The sequence below is a fragment of the Rutidosis leptorrhynchoides genome, chromosome 4 (genome assembly GCF_046630445.1).
Source record: "Rutidosis leptorrhynchoides isolate AG116_Rl617_1_P2 chromosome 4, CSIRO_AGI_Rlap_v1, whole genome shotgun sequence".
Lineage (NCBI taxonomy): Eukaryota > Viridiplantae > Streptophyta > Magnoliopsida > Asterales > Asteraceae > Rutidosis > Rutidosis leptorrhynchoides.
Genome location: NC_092336.1, coordinates 559,766,555 through 559,781,166, shown reverse-complemented (window position 1 = coordinate 559,781,166; position 14,612 = coordinate 559,766,555). Strand labels below are relative to the sequence as shown.

Genomic DNA, 14,612 nt, shown 5'->3' with positions numbered 1-14,612 from the left:
ATTTTTATTTTATTTTGAATTTGGGTCCAACTTATTCTATTCTTTTTTCATCAAGATAGCATCAGTCACTTTAGAAAAATATTACTATCCAATTAGTATAATTATGTGGTTACAACTAATTTAAGGATTTTATTATAAAAATTTCAGATTGTTATTATTAAAAACAAAGCGGTCACAAATTAGGTGGTTCCAAAAAAAAGGAGTGTGACTAGAGGGTGCGCATAATGCGCAATTCACCCGGTACCAGGTCTCGCGCTCGGAGTGCTTGATTACCCGAGGTTTTACCTTCTATGGGGAGCCAATGTGCTCATCATAGGAGAGTTTCCTCGCTTACCCAAAAAAAAAATGCTATATTAACATTGCTACAGTATAACAGTGTTTTTTTGGCGAGGTGGCGAAATATGATTGGTACCCATTTATACTAATTAGTATTTAGTATGTAGTATAATATAATGAGATTTAAAAACCAAGAACTTCAGTACTGGTTAGATCATATCGAGTTAACTTAGTAGGAGAGTCATGCTTCCATTTACCCATATTTATTATCATACTTCGATACAATACCTTTCAACGTCTAAAATTAGATATGTCAAAACTCTGTACTTTCGTTAAAACGTGCAAACTTAAAAAATTATCTCAACATGGAAAAAATTAATAATAACGAAATAATTTCATATACCGAGTTATGATCGATAATAAATTTCACACTAAACATGTATAGTTTTCACATATACTAGGACTGTAAGGAAGCAGTTCTCTACAACTTAGTGACTCTGACGTAAAATGAATTAAAATGTTGTCAGAAGTGGGATTTGAACCCACGCCCTCTTTCGAAGACCAGAACTTGAGTCTGGCGCCTTAGACAACTCGGCCATCCTGACTGGTTTGATAGTTTGATCTCAATAATTCCCTTTCAGTGAGAAGTTCTTCTAATTATGTATCATACACCAGACCTTAAGTGTTACTTTAAATTTGATATACAGGGAACAATAGATGTACTTTACTACTCCGTAAATTGCTTTATTTAAAGAGATCACAAAAACATATATTTATAAGCTAACATAATGTTAGTGAACAAAATACCTATGTTAAAAAACTAAGACAACTCAATTATGATAAATATTATCAATCGTATATATATATTAGTGTTTAATAAAATTTACATTTGTTGTTAACGATTCAGATGATTTTTGAAAAACCATGGTGGCCCAACTGCTTAAGGCTATGGAATTTATCATCATAGTTTGAGAGGCCTCAAATTCGAATCTAGTGGCCATTCCAACCTCCAAATGTGGGCTTTACCTAATTTGGGTTTGTATGACGGTGCACCAATACCCATAGATTAATCAGCCAAAGATCGGAACCATGGTTACCTAACCAAAAAGATCTCCTGAAAAGGGTGGACTTTACATGATTTGGGTCTATGTGGCCGTGGGCTTAAATTCTATAGATTTGTCGGCCAAATGTCAGAACCATCATTAGCAAAAAGGGGGAAAAGAAAATCAGATGGTCTTTGCCTTCATCCTAAATATCAAATATGACAGATTCTGGCATATATATACACAAGTAACACAACAAATACATATTACATGAGATTATGAGGATATGATGTTTACAATTAGCTAGCATTGGTACATCACTCATAATGCATACACTAACAATATTCCTTATTATACACGAATGCGGTCAAACTAGATAAATGACGGACCGCGCGTTGCGGCGGTTGCATTCGGGTAGACGTTGGTTATGATGATGTTATAATAAAATTGAAGAATGTGTGTTGTTCCTTCGATAACTTTAATGGCAAGTGCAATCTAATATAGGTGGTGACAACAACGATGAAAGTGAGGTTGTCGATCTTTAAAATACAATTTCAGGTGTTCTTCATTCCGAAAACTGCCTTACAATGACAACATAACTATTTATAAATACAGATGTAACATTAGATTCTTATTTATTCTGGAGACTGCCTTACAATGACAACATAGCCATATTTTGAGTTAAGAGCTTGGCGCAATTATTAACCTTTAACATCACATCAGCTGCAATAATTAGTTTTTCCAAGTTCTGTAGGTAATGACACCAATGAAATTGAAAATAGAGTAGCCCTGGTTATATATATTTGGTAATCACGAACAAGTACATTTTCTGCCATGAAACATCGAGACAATAAACTTGTTGAACGTAAATTATTATATCAGATAGAAAGAAAAAAAATATCTAATGAAAAAGCATGATATGAGTTCTCTATTCTTGGCTTAAGTAAATTAGAAAATACATTAGCTTCCACTACAAATTGAAAACAAAAGCCGCATACCTTGCAACTTACGCTGCATCTTTTATTTAATGTTGTTGTGGCATTTTGTGAAATATATCGTATTTGTAAAGCAGGTTTTGATATTTGAAATGTGTCCTTTTTGGAAAACTGCAAAAACCAATTTTAGTCAGGGGTACAGCAGACACTTCTCCGGACGACTAGTCGTCCGGGAATGTATTGTCCGGAAGTATGTCATATTTCTTTTAAAATAAATAACTATTAATAAAAATAAATGTTATTTTATTATTATTTATTTTCGGACGAAAAGTCCTCTGAAAAAGTCATTCAGGGGAAGTTCGTAATATTTTAATATATATTTCCGGATGACATGTCGTCCGGAAATGTCGTCCGGAATCATCAGAGTTAAAAGTCAAAGTGCGCCCCACGATCGCCCGGGAAAAAGTCACAAGTCGTTCGAAAAAAGTTTCTTGAACGAACCTTTCCGGACGATTTCCCGGAGACGATATTTCGTCTGGGAAGACCTTTCGGGCTGACTTTCTGTCCAGAAAAGATTGAAAAAGTCGTCCGAGAAAACCTATTTTGTAGTAGTGCATCTCGTGTGTTTTTTTTTTTTTTTTTAACAGCGATTGGGATCACCCGAGGGGGACTAAACCACCCGTTGCGATCATCTCCCGTTTTGACTATGCCGATGCAGCGATAATAACCCCGCCCCCATCGCTGCCCGGGAGAATACCTTGAAACCGATCCAAGTGCACGGCCAAGTAAAACCCCCCTCCCCTTTACCCCCGCAAACGATATGGGAAAGGTGCCATGGGTGGATACTTCATGGCAGGGATGAAATTGTGTTTTTAATATGTAGCCAATGGTTTGTATGGATCCTCAAGCTTCCTTGTATTTTGTTTAATTGACAATATAAAATTTTGCCTTTAAAAAAAAAATTATTTCATGTTTCTTCATAAAAAAAAGAAAAGAAAAGAAAAGAAAAAAGAACCCAAAAGGAAAGAAGATGCATAATACGAAACTAAATTAAAGACAAAATTCATTATGACTTTGAAACATAAAACCGAAATGAGTAGTTACATACATAAAAACTCAACTCCATGACTTTTCAAAACGCCAGTTTGGATTTGGCCATGGGTAGTTATGTCGAGCTACATAAAAACCTTCTGGTCTTACTAACCAATAACAATGTTGTGTACCAAGTACAAACTTATATTTGTAACATACATGATCGATGTGATGATTATACACTTCCAATGTTGTCTTCCTTGAACCCCAAATGAACTCGCCGTCGTACACGTGATCGTACGCACAATCAGCCCAAGACGTATTTTGTGTAAAGGAAATTTTCTGGTGGTCGATTAATGCATAAACGGGAGGGTTCCTTTCAAGGACGGTAACGATTATATCATCTTGTATGCCATTCGTAATAGTTATGTGCCATTTAGATGTAAAATTCCAACAAGTATTAGCACATGAACATAAAAATGTGAGAATCAAGAAAATCAAGAGCCTTGACATTATAGTAACACTTTTAGCGAGAAATTAAAAGCTACAATCCTCTCGATTTATCATATCATAGTGGTCAAAGCATACGTTATTTTCTGACTCGTTTAATCTAGACAATTAATTACTAATTAATATTTAATTATAGCAATAAATTTATGAATTAAAAAGTAAATTATACAAGTACAAAGTAGTAGTATTACTAATTAATATTTGATCTTAGGATCCTTTTAAATTAAAATTCTGTTTTGTACCAAAAAAATCATAAATTTTAATGCTATCATTAAATACTCCTTTTTAATTAATTGATTGTCTAATTTAAACGAGTTAAAAACTATTGTATGCTTTGACCATTATGATAAGAAAAATACATAAATAGAGACTAATTTTGTATTTAACGAGTGTAGGAGTTGTCCCGCGCGTTGCTACGATTTATCGCGATATCTTTATGTTTAGAATTCACACACCGACAATGGATACAGACATTTTAGTACATTAAAAGTAAAAAAATACATATAAAGAAATTGTGATATGGTCCAGCGGCTGGTGTTTGACTCCTTTAGAGAAGATCAGGAGTTCAACCTTCTTTGGCTACATATTAACCACACAATTTCATTCATGCCATGAAGTACCACTCATGTCACCTTGTACCTTTCCCGCATCGCGTTTGGGAGGAGGGAGTTTTACCGTCCATGTCCCGTATTGGATTGGTGCGAGTTTCCTCTTGGGCACACAGTTGGGGGGTCGGGTATAGCAACTGAGGGAGATGATCGCGTGAGTGGTTAAGTACCCATGGGTGATCCCCAACTAACTGTTGTCCAAAAAAAAAAAAAATACATATAGAATCCATTAAAATTTATTAAAGTAAAGTTGAAACAAATTGTACATGAAAAACAGAAACAATATTATAGAGACTACGATAAATGGTTTCGATCTATATCACTTCGCTGATTGGCACAAATAATAATAATAATAATAATAATAATAATAATAATAATAATAATAATAATAATAATATAAAAAATAATAATGACGAGTGTTGATGGCCCGCGTTGTTTCGAAAAGCTTTGCACTTGGTTATATCGTTACACTAGACTCTAAGAGCCCGTGCGTTGCACGGATGGCTCTAATTGCACTAATTATTAAAACATAAGTTAATGATGACAATATCAAATGAACATTGAAATTAAAACAGCATAGTAGATAATTAAACAAACAATGTTTTTCAATCCATCAAATGCATTGAAGTTTTTGTATAATTGTGCTAAACATCAATATAGATAGAAAGCGCGTTCGTCGAAATAGTAGGTGAATATGCAGTTTGTTCCCGGCTTTAAGCGATTTTCTTTTCTGAAATGATAAAAACCGTACGTAACTGAAAGGCTTGACTTTGTCTTTGAATTTTCCTGTTTCAACCGCCATTTGTATTTCTTCCTTCTAAATTGTAACATGAAACAATTTTTCCACTTCGTTGTCCAGGAAGTAGCATCAATTCTTTCGGAAGACGCTAAAAAAAGATACATTTGTAAAATAAACTGTTAGTTAAATCTTAAATTTAAGAAAAGAAATTTTCAATATAAATATATTGTGTTAAGTGATGCGGCTACAGTATCCTCTTTTTTTCCTTAAGTTATAACCGGTAACACCTGTCGAAACTCACTGCCAAACACTACAACATTCTCCAAATGGTATGTCTAAGCTATTTGGATTAAGATCCCGTGCGTTGCACGACGGGTCTAAAAAGTAGTTTTCGTAATCATTACTATTTATTCAGAACTGAAACATTATAACTGAGATAGTCAAAGTTACCATGGAGTGAGAGATATCTAAATCAAGATTTTAAGATCCCGTGTGTTACAGTAGCTCTAAAAATAGTCTTTTTAATACTTAAAAATTGTAATGAATTGCTTCATGTTGATAGCAGTTTTATGACAAAACAGTTAAGTAGTTTAACTTTTAAAAGTATAGATAAAAATAATACATATATGTTTAGACTGCATTGTCGTTACAAAAGATTGCTTTTGCTTTCAGCTGCAGTAGTATACAGTTCTAGCAGTATACATAACAAAGATGATGCATAATAAAATATACACTTACATAACAAAAGAAAATGCAGTTACTGGTGAGTTCATACTAAACATTCCTGGATCAGTTTTGAGTGCTGTGATTTTGATGATCATACAAAGAGTTACCAACGCATCCAACTTCAATTTTGAGTGCTGTGATTTTGTACCTTCAGGTAGGTTTTTTTTTTTTTTTTTTTTTTTTTTTTTTTTTTTTGTAAAGCATAGTTGGATGTGTTACGTTACAGTTTTGGCTTTGTATGAAAACAGAGATATAAATGTACTTGGTGTTTACCTGGTTGTTCGAATAGGGCTCTCTTGATTGGTGGTTCTATATGTGCGGTTGGTGATTCTTTTGCTTCTGGTTGATGTACTTTTGTTGGCGGTGTTTTACCAATATGAGCAATATGTTTAGCGTATAATATTATTGTACGAAACTTTAAGATGGTAGATACATGTGTTCGTAGTGTCGCTGTTGTTGCTTGTTCTTCTATAGGTGCTATGTCTTTAATCTTGTCTAGCATGAATTCCGGTGAGTCACTCATCGATTTTAGATTGTAGTGGAATCGGGTCACAGTAGCTAAGATCTCGATAATATTTAGTTACACCTATATCAAAAAGAAACAACATCATTAATATCTTAACAACATAACACACAAATAATAAAATACAAAAAAGAAACTACAATAATTTCATAGTATATATGCATATTTTGTTTTATACAATGCTTATTATAACTGTACACAAACAATTATTCCTAAATGTATAAAAAAAACATTTACTTGAAATAGATAATGATTTTTTTTATATAAAGCAGTAACTTACAGATGACTTTAGGTCCAACCAAGTTCTATATAATCCCTTGACTGCTGCTATTAAGTGCAGCCCTGTACAGTATCTAACAGTATATCAGCCCCATTTTGAAACCAATTTATAATCCGTTTATACCTAACAAACCCGAACATATCATATATAATTTTGATGCTTGTTGGGTCTACTTTATAACCCGATTATTTGTTTTTACCAAAATTGTACCATTATCAACTCACGAACCCGCAAAGTAGGCCCAAGTCATTTTTGACAGTTTTAAAGGTAGAAGGTTTTCCCTGTTCAGGCTACCCGGGAGGGCGAGTAATCCAACCCCATACTCTGATGTACGCAGCCCAGCAGGATTACTCCCTGGCTGTTTCCAACCCTTCCCTGGCCACCATTAAATATTCGTCCTAGATGGGATTCGAACCCGAGACCTCTTGTAAGGAACTCAGGGCCCCAACCACTGGGCTATCTAGTGATAGTTTTGACAGTTTTACTAAAGTCTTAATAATATTGTGTTGATGACCCATATATCAATCCGGCAGACCTGGATTAACCAAATTAATTTCACAACCAAGAAATAACATTTTGAATGTGTCGATAAGTTCCGTTTCTCAAAAACATACATACGGTTCAATATATATCCTTATGACCCATATGGGTCATAATTTCCCATTTCAACCAAAAAATACCTAGAACTCATTTTTAAGAGACAAAAACTTCTATAATCACTCAAATAGACATATGGGACGTCTCGACATTGATTATTACCCATTTCGACACTTCTTGACTCAAACGGGCCAAGCGTTTAAATAGTCGCAATAAACTTGTAACCTCATATAATACATAATACATATAATACACAATACATATAACACACATATAAAAAAAAACACTCGATATACACATTAACATGTTAACTGATGAGTAAACAAATTTACTCGTTGATTTAACGAATAAACTACCAATTGTTTGGTGTTTGGTGATGCACGATAACAGAAGACCCATTTTTGCTGGCCCGATTAACCGGTTAGAGCTAATATATATAATACATATTTATCTATCCATAGCGAAGGGTAAAAATTGCTATAATCTCCAAATATGCAAGCGCAGTTAAAAATGTACTATGCAGTTGGCAATACAGCAATAAGATCTAGCTTTGATGAACAGTCGTCAGAGAAGGCATACTACAGAACATGTGTTAAATACGAACTGTCAACTCAACATCCCACTTTTAGACCTTTTATTTGTTTGCAAAGAAAAATTGTTAGAATATATCTTTTAAAAAAATTGTTAGAATATATCTTTCACAGAATCCTTTAGGTATCCACTTCCATATAGATCAATATTGATTAAATTTCATTTTTTTTTATGAAAATACTACCATCTCAAAAGATAATTTTACAACTTCTTTTTTTATAAGTTTTCAATCAAAATTCAACTTCTACCATATTAGTAAGCAACAAATCGTATTGGAAACTTACTATTTCTCCATATTTTGCAATGGGCATATTAGATATATGACCATCAGTTGAAATAGTGGTAGTCCTTTAGTTTATTATTAAGTAAAATGTTTCACTTCTATAAAATAGTGGTATTTTTCTAAATCAAAGTCCATCATATTGACAAAAGCATACGAATACGATAACTAATAGATAGTGAACTGCTTACTTCCATATTGCGGTCTGCAGATCATCTGTCCTAGCTTCTGGAAGCATTGTGCTATCCAAAGCAACTACTTTCCCATATATAACATTTCCAACTCACTCTTCATTTAGACAACAGTAAGTTAACCTACATACCAATGCTAAATTAAAACTGTCCATGGAAAACTACTTGGATTATATAGTGTGTAACATAGGTTGTTGTACCTTTGATCACTAAGAACCCAACAATAAATAAAGTGTTTACAAATCAATATTTTTAGACGGAAAACAGAACAATAATCACAAAAGTCAACAATTTAAAAAAAATTAAATGTACCCTTTTGTTGCTAAGAAGACGTACCATGCGAGACGGATTGCATCAGTAGGTTTGGACTTTTTTGGGACAACCGCAGTACCAGAATTGTGATTGACTCAATTAATTTGCACCCACTTGTATTCTTGATGGCTTCAAATTCATTCATTTATTCATATGCATTCATATAACACATAATAATAAGTCAAATGAATCATTTCATTTTATTGAATAAAATAAAAATAAAATGTTAATAAAAAACAGTAAGCAATTAGAACCCAATATAAGGCATAACACCATAATAAGAAAAATAGTAAACATTTGTAACCCAATGCCCATTTGACTCAGTGTCTGCATATTCTATAAAATTATCAAGTCTGCATTTTCATCCCTGTATACTTCTTCCAACAGCATACATTTGTTTTCAAAAGTCTACCCAGCTTTAGTAAACACATGCCCATTTGATTTATTTGATTTAGTCAATAAAACTATAATATAAACTATAATTTCGACCCGTAAATGCAAAGTAAGATAAGACTATAACATTCAAAATAGTTATACAACTACATTCATTTTCTCAACATATGGTTTCCATTTGGATTAGATTACCAAATGTTAAGAATTGATTTTAAAACTACAGAGATTTCACTAACGTAATATTTAAAAAATCAAATATCAATTAGCAGATCCAAAATGCAATATGAATTGGTCATACCTATTATCATGGGCGATTGTTTGCTATCATATTTTGAAATCCATCAATTTTTTTACCTGTAAATTATCATCAACATATCAGTAATAAGCACTCTATTATGTGATTTTAACTGTAAAAAAGGAGAATGAGGTTGAAATTATGTCAATATGTAATTCAAAAGTCAAAACAACTTAAAGTTGTTCGGAGCAACTTACAAACAATAGATCAACCGTAACAACGTCAAAACGCAATATAAATTGTTAGCCAAACCAAGGAGTAAAAAAAAACGATGGTGTGGTGTGTGACTGTCAGATTCAACCCATTGCATTAGCTATGTAATATGCTTATCAAAAAATACTATCTCCCACTTCTCCTATCAGCCATTACTATCAAAGATATTGGACATCAATGGTATCGAATTGCGCTGACAATTCCGTTTCAATTTGTTTGTTGACTGAAACCCTAAGTTTTCTTCCGTTCTCTCAAATTGATCGGTATACTGATTTTCTATGTTCAAGCACGCTTCACATACACACTCCTCCAATCTTCAATATTCTGATTTTCTAAACAATCGTTCACAATAGCGAGACTACAACCAGCAACGAATCGGCAACAATATTCCCGGATTATCAAGATATATACAAACCTTGCTACGGAATCAGTTCCCGGATTATCAAGACAAACAAACGAATCATTCCAGATTCAAATTTATTTTCATGTCTATCTATCTATCTATCTATCTATCTATCTATCTATCTATCTATCTATCTATCTATCTATCTATCTATCTATCTATCTTAGGTGAGTATTTTATTTTCTCGGTTATTTTTTTACCATTTATTTGTTATGATTCATGAATGGAGCAGATTATCGGATTTGTTAAAATTCTAAATGTTTTTATTCAATCATTCAGATCGCTCTTAATTCTAGGGTTTGCACCTAATATGTATTTTTATTACAAATTTCTGCAATTACACAGGAGATTTTGTCAAAGCTTTTCCTGCCATTTTGGATTAAAGTTTACTAAAAACTTATTTGAAGGTGACATCCAAGATTTAATACAACTTCTAGGATTAAAATAAGTGACTGCAAAAGTGTGATTGTTTTTTTTTTTTTTTTTTTTTTTTTTTTTTTTTTTTTTTTTTTCTTTTTTTTTCTTTTTTTCAGTTTAGGGAAGCATTTTGCAAGCTTGTGATATCGGAAAGAGGGTGAATGACATCCTGAGAACAAGCAAAGGTAACTTTGTGTACACGATGCATTAACAACTAAACTGTGAAATGAATAATGAGATACGAATACAAACTTTATGTGTGTTTTCTTTCCTTAATTTTTCTGGTTGAAGAATTATAAGCAAGATGAAATTGTGCTTATGTTAGAATGCCTTCAAAGTGTTTGTTGAAATGTCTACATTAAATTAAGTGGTTATATTATATTGTTTTTCATCAAAATTTTTAGTTGAATGTTGTTGTAGATTCCATCCACAGTTATGTAGGCCTTTGGGATAATACTTTGGTTGGTTTTGGTTACGTAGGTTATGGAGCTTCTAAAGTAAAGAATGAATATGCATCATGTTTTCATATATGGAGGAGAGTAGTTGATATGAGTTGAGTTTTAAAGAGGAGGTTAGTGAAAGGCCAGGTAACTCAATAGTTATTATGTTATTTTATTCAACCAGCTCGTGTTCATGTTTTTCTGTATGTGATTCTACAAAAAATCCATCAATTTTTTTACCTGTAAATTATCATCAACATATCAGTAATAAGCACTCTATTATGTGATTTTAACTATAAAAAAGGAGAATGAGGTTGAAATTATGTCAATATGTAATTCAAAAATCAAAACAACTTAAAGTTGTTCGGAGCAACTTACAAACAATAGATCAACCGTAACAACGTCAAAACGCAATATAAATTGTTAGCCAAACCAAGGAGTAAAAAAATGATGGTGTGGTGTGTGACTGTCAGATTCAACCCATTGCATTAGCTATTTAATATGCTTATCAAAAAAAATACTATCTCCCACTTCTCCTATCAGCCATTACTATCAAAGATATTGGACATCAATGGTATCGAATTGCGCTGACAATTCCGTTTCAATTTGTTTGTTGATTGAATAACCTCGTCATGCCTTTGTTAGGTATATAAAATATAAAATTTATACATATTAATCTATATATCATACTGTAACCCTAATTTCTTCCGGCAACATAAGTAACATCACGATAACGATATATCGTATATATCCTAAAACTGTAAGATTTCCGTCAGAATAATTGAAAAAATAACAAAATAACACGATTAATTTGTGACAAAATAACCTTACCCAATTCGCCATAATTTCTTCATCAATTACTTCGACTGTCGTTGCAATATTATATAAACTTTCTGATTCTTGGTTGACTAATTGTAAAAACTTTCAAACAGTAGCAAATCGACACTAGTTATTGGAGTTCGGCGATTAATTTGTGACAAAATAACCTTACCCAATTCGCCATGATTTCTTCATCAATTACTTCGACTGTCGTTGCAATATTATATAAATTTTCTGATTCTTGGTTGACTAATTGTAAAAACTTTCATCCAGTAGCAAATCGACGCTATTTTTTCAGAATAATTGAAAAAATAACAAAATAACACGATTAATTTGTGACAAAATAACCTTACCCAATTCGCCATGATTTCTTCATCAATTACTTTGACTGTCATTGCAATATTATATAAACTTTCTGATTCTTGGTTGACTAATTGTAAAAACTTTCAAACAGTAGCAAATCGACGCTAGTTATTGGAGTTCGGCGATTTTGATGAAGCGGCGATGTTGAAGAGACGATGGAGTTTTTTTGAAAACCCTAAACATCGGGATAGAGAGAGAGAGGGGTGACGGTTTGAAATGTATTTGTGTTTAATTGCAGTTAATTAACGTGACACGTGGCGGATTTTGAGGGTAGTTTAGGTTTATTAATCCCACCAATGGTTGATTAACATGTGAATTATCTTAATTAAGTAGTGATTAGGTGAGTGACACATAGGACTAATCCTTGTGCTTTATATGATGTAATAGATAGATAGATGATTTCAACTTGATTATGCAATTAAGTTTTAGAATAACATGTTGCTTTACTTTGTAAAACCCTTTTCAATTCACATAAGTTGAAACTCCCATAGATAATTTTCGAAGATCCAAATTTAAAAAAAAAATGTAAATATACTTGTTTTAAATATTGGTCTACCAAAGGATTTTGTCCAAGGATGTATTTAAACTTCGGGTTAGGAGACCTTAAATTTGACGTTTTCGTTGATTTTGACTTTTAAACGCACTTTGAGCGCTTATAACTTTCTATAGAACATTCTAAATTGTGATTCGTTAAATCAACCACCAATGTCGACTAAAATTACATGAAACCCCTCAATCAAATTGAAATAAACATCACATTTCGCAAATCAAACATTTTCTACGTTAATTCATAAATCACAATATCAGATCTAATTTCAAAATTATTTTTGTCACTTCAGACGGTTTTCAACAGATAGATCTCGAAAAAATACATGATTTAAAAGATAATGGTGACTACGTCGAAAGTACGAGCCAAAAGATACGATCATTTAAAGTTCTGACGCAAAAAAAAAAACACTACGAACTACACGCACGGTGCATGCTGCTTGATGCGTGTTGCTCCAGAAATTTAGGTTGTCTCGATGAATATTTCGATAATATGCACCATATGAGGACTTTCACGCACTGCGCGTAGTCAGGTGTCATTTTTGCAATTACATTTTTTGAGGGCATATTTTTTTTAACACTTTGATAAATAAGGGCATTTGGAATAATTTCCCTTATAGAAAATGTAGGAGTTCGGGTCAATCTGAGTTTAGAACTGAATTGAGCTTTAGACTTCAGTCCATTATTCAAAATGATTATATTAAAAATTTACATATGCTCTTACTTTTCTCTCTCTCTCTCTCTCTCTCTCTATATATATATATATATATATATATATATATATATATATATATATATATATATACACACACTATAACACCCCAGCTTAACATAACAACAATATTGTCTACTTTACCCGCAGGCGCACGACTTTTTCTTGGCAACCACACACGACGAGCACTTATTCAGGAGGTCACCCATCCTGGTAGTGCCCTCACCCGCGCACGCTTATCTACGGTTGAACCTGACTATTTGTTTTTCTGTTGGTGCCACGTTGTATTGTCTTTGTCCTTTTACTCCAAAAAGCTGTAAATGTGATATCATTATTTTAGTGTTGTTCCCTTTATACCCTACTGTCCTTTTCTGGCCGTTATGACATGCCAGGATCGTACCGTCCTGCCACAGGTGTGATGCCCCGTACAAAATTAACGTGTACAGATCATCAACAACATGATCATTACAAGGTCAAACACTATATGCTGTTTTAAAATAAGTTTGCATTCATAAGAAAGGGTGACATCATAACCAACGTCATAAGTTTTATAAACGAAAGTATGCTTCTATGAATAGAAGCAATTAACATAAGTACGAGACCTGTAGGTCATTACAAATTCATTGTTTCAAAAGTAACACAGTTTGAATGCAAAATAAATGTTTCATGCGGAGACATCTCTAACAGAAGCAGCGGGTGTCTACACAGCAATACTACAACAGCGGAAGCAATCAAACCTCTAAGCACCTGAGAAAACATGCTTAAAAATATTAACATGAATGTTGGTGAGCTATAGTTTAAGTATAACAGTAATGTAAGGTAGGCCACGAGTTTTCAGTGTTTCAAAACAGTATGAAAAGTATATGTTCAACCTTGGGCACTTGGTAACTAACTTAACGTAATATCACCCCCTAAAAGTACACTTGGCGAGTGCGTAAGTTTACGAAGTATTAAACACCCGTTAAATGCTAGCGCTACTAGCCCGAGTGGGGATGTCAAACCCTATGGATCCATATCTAAGATTCGCGTTCACCGGTTCAAAGACCAATGATTAAACGTTACCGAGCTAAGGGGAAAGTTTATGCCGTTGTATAACCCACACATATATAAAGTTTAAGTACTCTTGCCTAGTATGTAAAATGTAAAACGCGCATGTATTCTCAGTTCCCAAAATAGTTAAAGTAAAAAGGGATGATATAACTCACAGTGAAAAGTAGTAAAGTCGGTACGAGATAAGTAAGCAAGTAGTTGGTCCGAAAGGTCCTCAACCTAAGTCAAAAGTTACTAAGTCGGTAATTCATTCCCAAAGGTTTAAAAGTATATAAATTAGGTCTTAAGTATCATCATCATCAACAACATACGTAAAAA

The 14,612-nt window shown here is 33.0% G+C and overlaps 2 long non-coding RNA genes and 1 other non-coding gene across 5 annotated transcripts; 1 reads left to right on the top strand and 2 right to left on the bottom strand.

Annotated features, from left to right (window-relative positions):
* Positions 1–797: 797 nt before the first annotated feature.
* Positions 798–881, bottom strand: TRNAL-CAA (transfer RNA leucine (anticodon CAA)). The gene has a single exon. It is a non-coding gene; the product is annotated as a tRNA-Leu (tRNA).
* A 3,988-nt stretch (positions 882–4,869) lies between these two features.
* On the bottom strand, positions 4,870–8,772 carry LOC139845284 (uncharacterized). Of its 2 annotated transcripts, none has more exons than XR_011758270.1 (4): positions 8,668–8,772; positions 8,332–8,454; positions 6,143–6,455; positions 4,870–5,945 (listed from the first exon to the last, which is right to left on the bottom strand). It is a non-coding gene; the product is annotated as an uncharacterized lncRNA (long non-coding RNA). The 2 variants fall into 2 exon arrangements; XR_011758271.1 differs by having other exon boundaries at positions 4,871–5,291.
* An 845-nt stretch (positions 8,773–9,617) lies between these two features.
* On the top strand, positions 9,618–12,187 carry LOC139845283 (uncharacterized). Of its 2 annotated transcripts, XR_011758269.1 has the most exons (5): positions 9,618–10,114; positions 10,293–10,354; positions 10,481–10,549; positions 10,845–10,951; positions 12,078–12,187. It is a non-coding gene; the product is annotated as an uncharacterized lncRNA (long non-coding RNA). The 2 variants fall into 2 exon arrangements; XR_011758268.1 differs by lacking the exon at positions 12,078–12,187 and having other exon boundaries at positions 10,845–11,522.
* Positions 12,188–14,612: the final 2,425 nt, after the last annotated feature.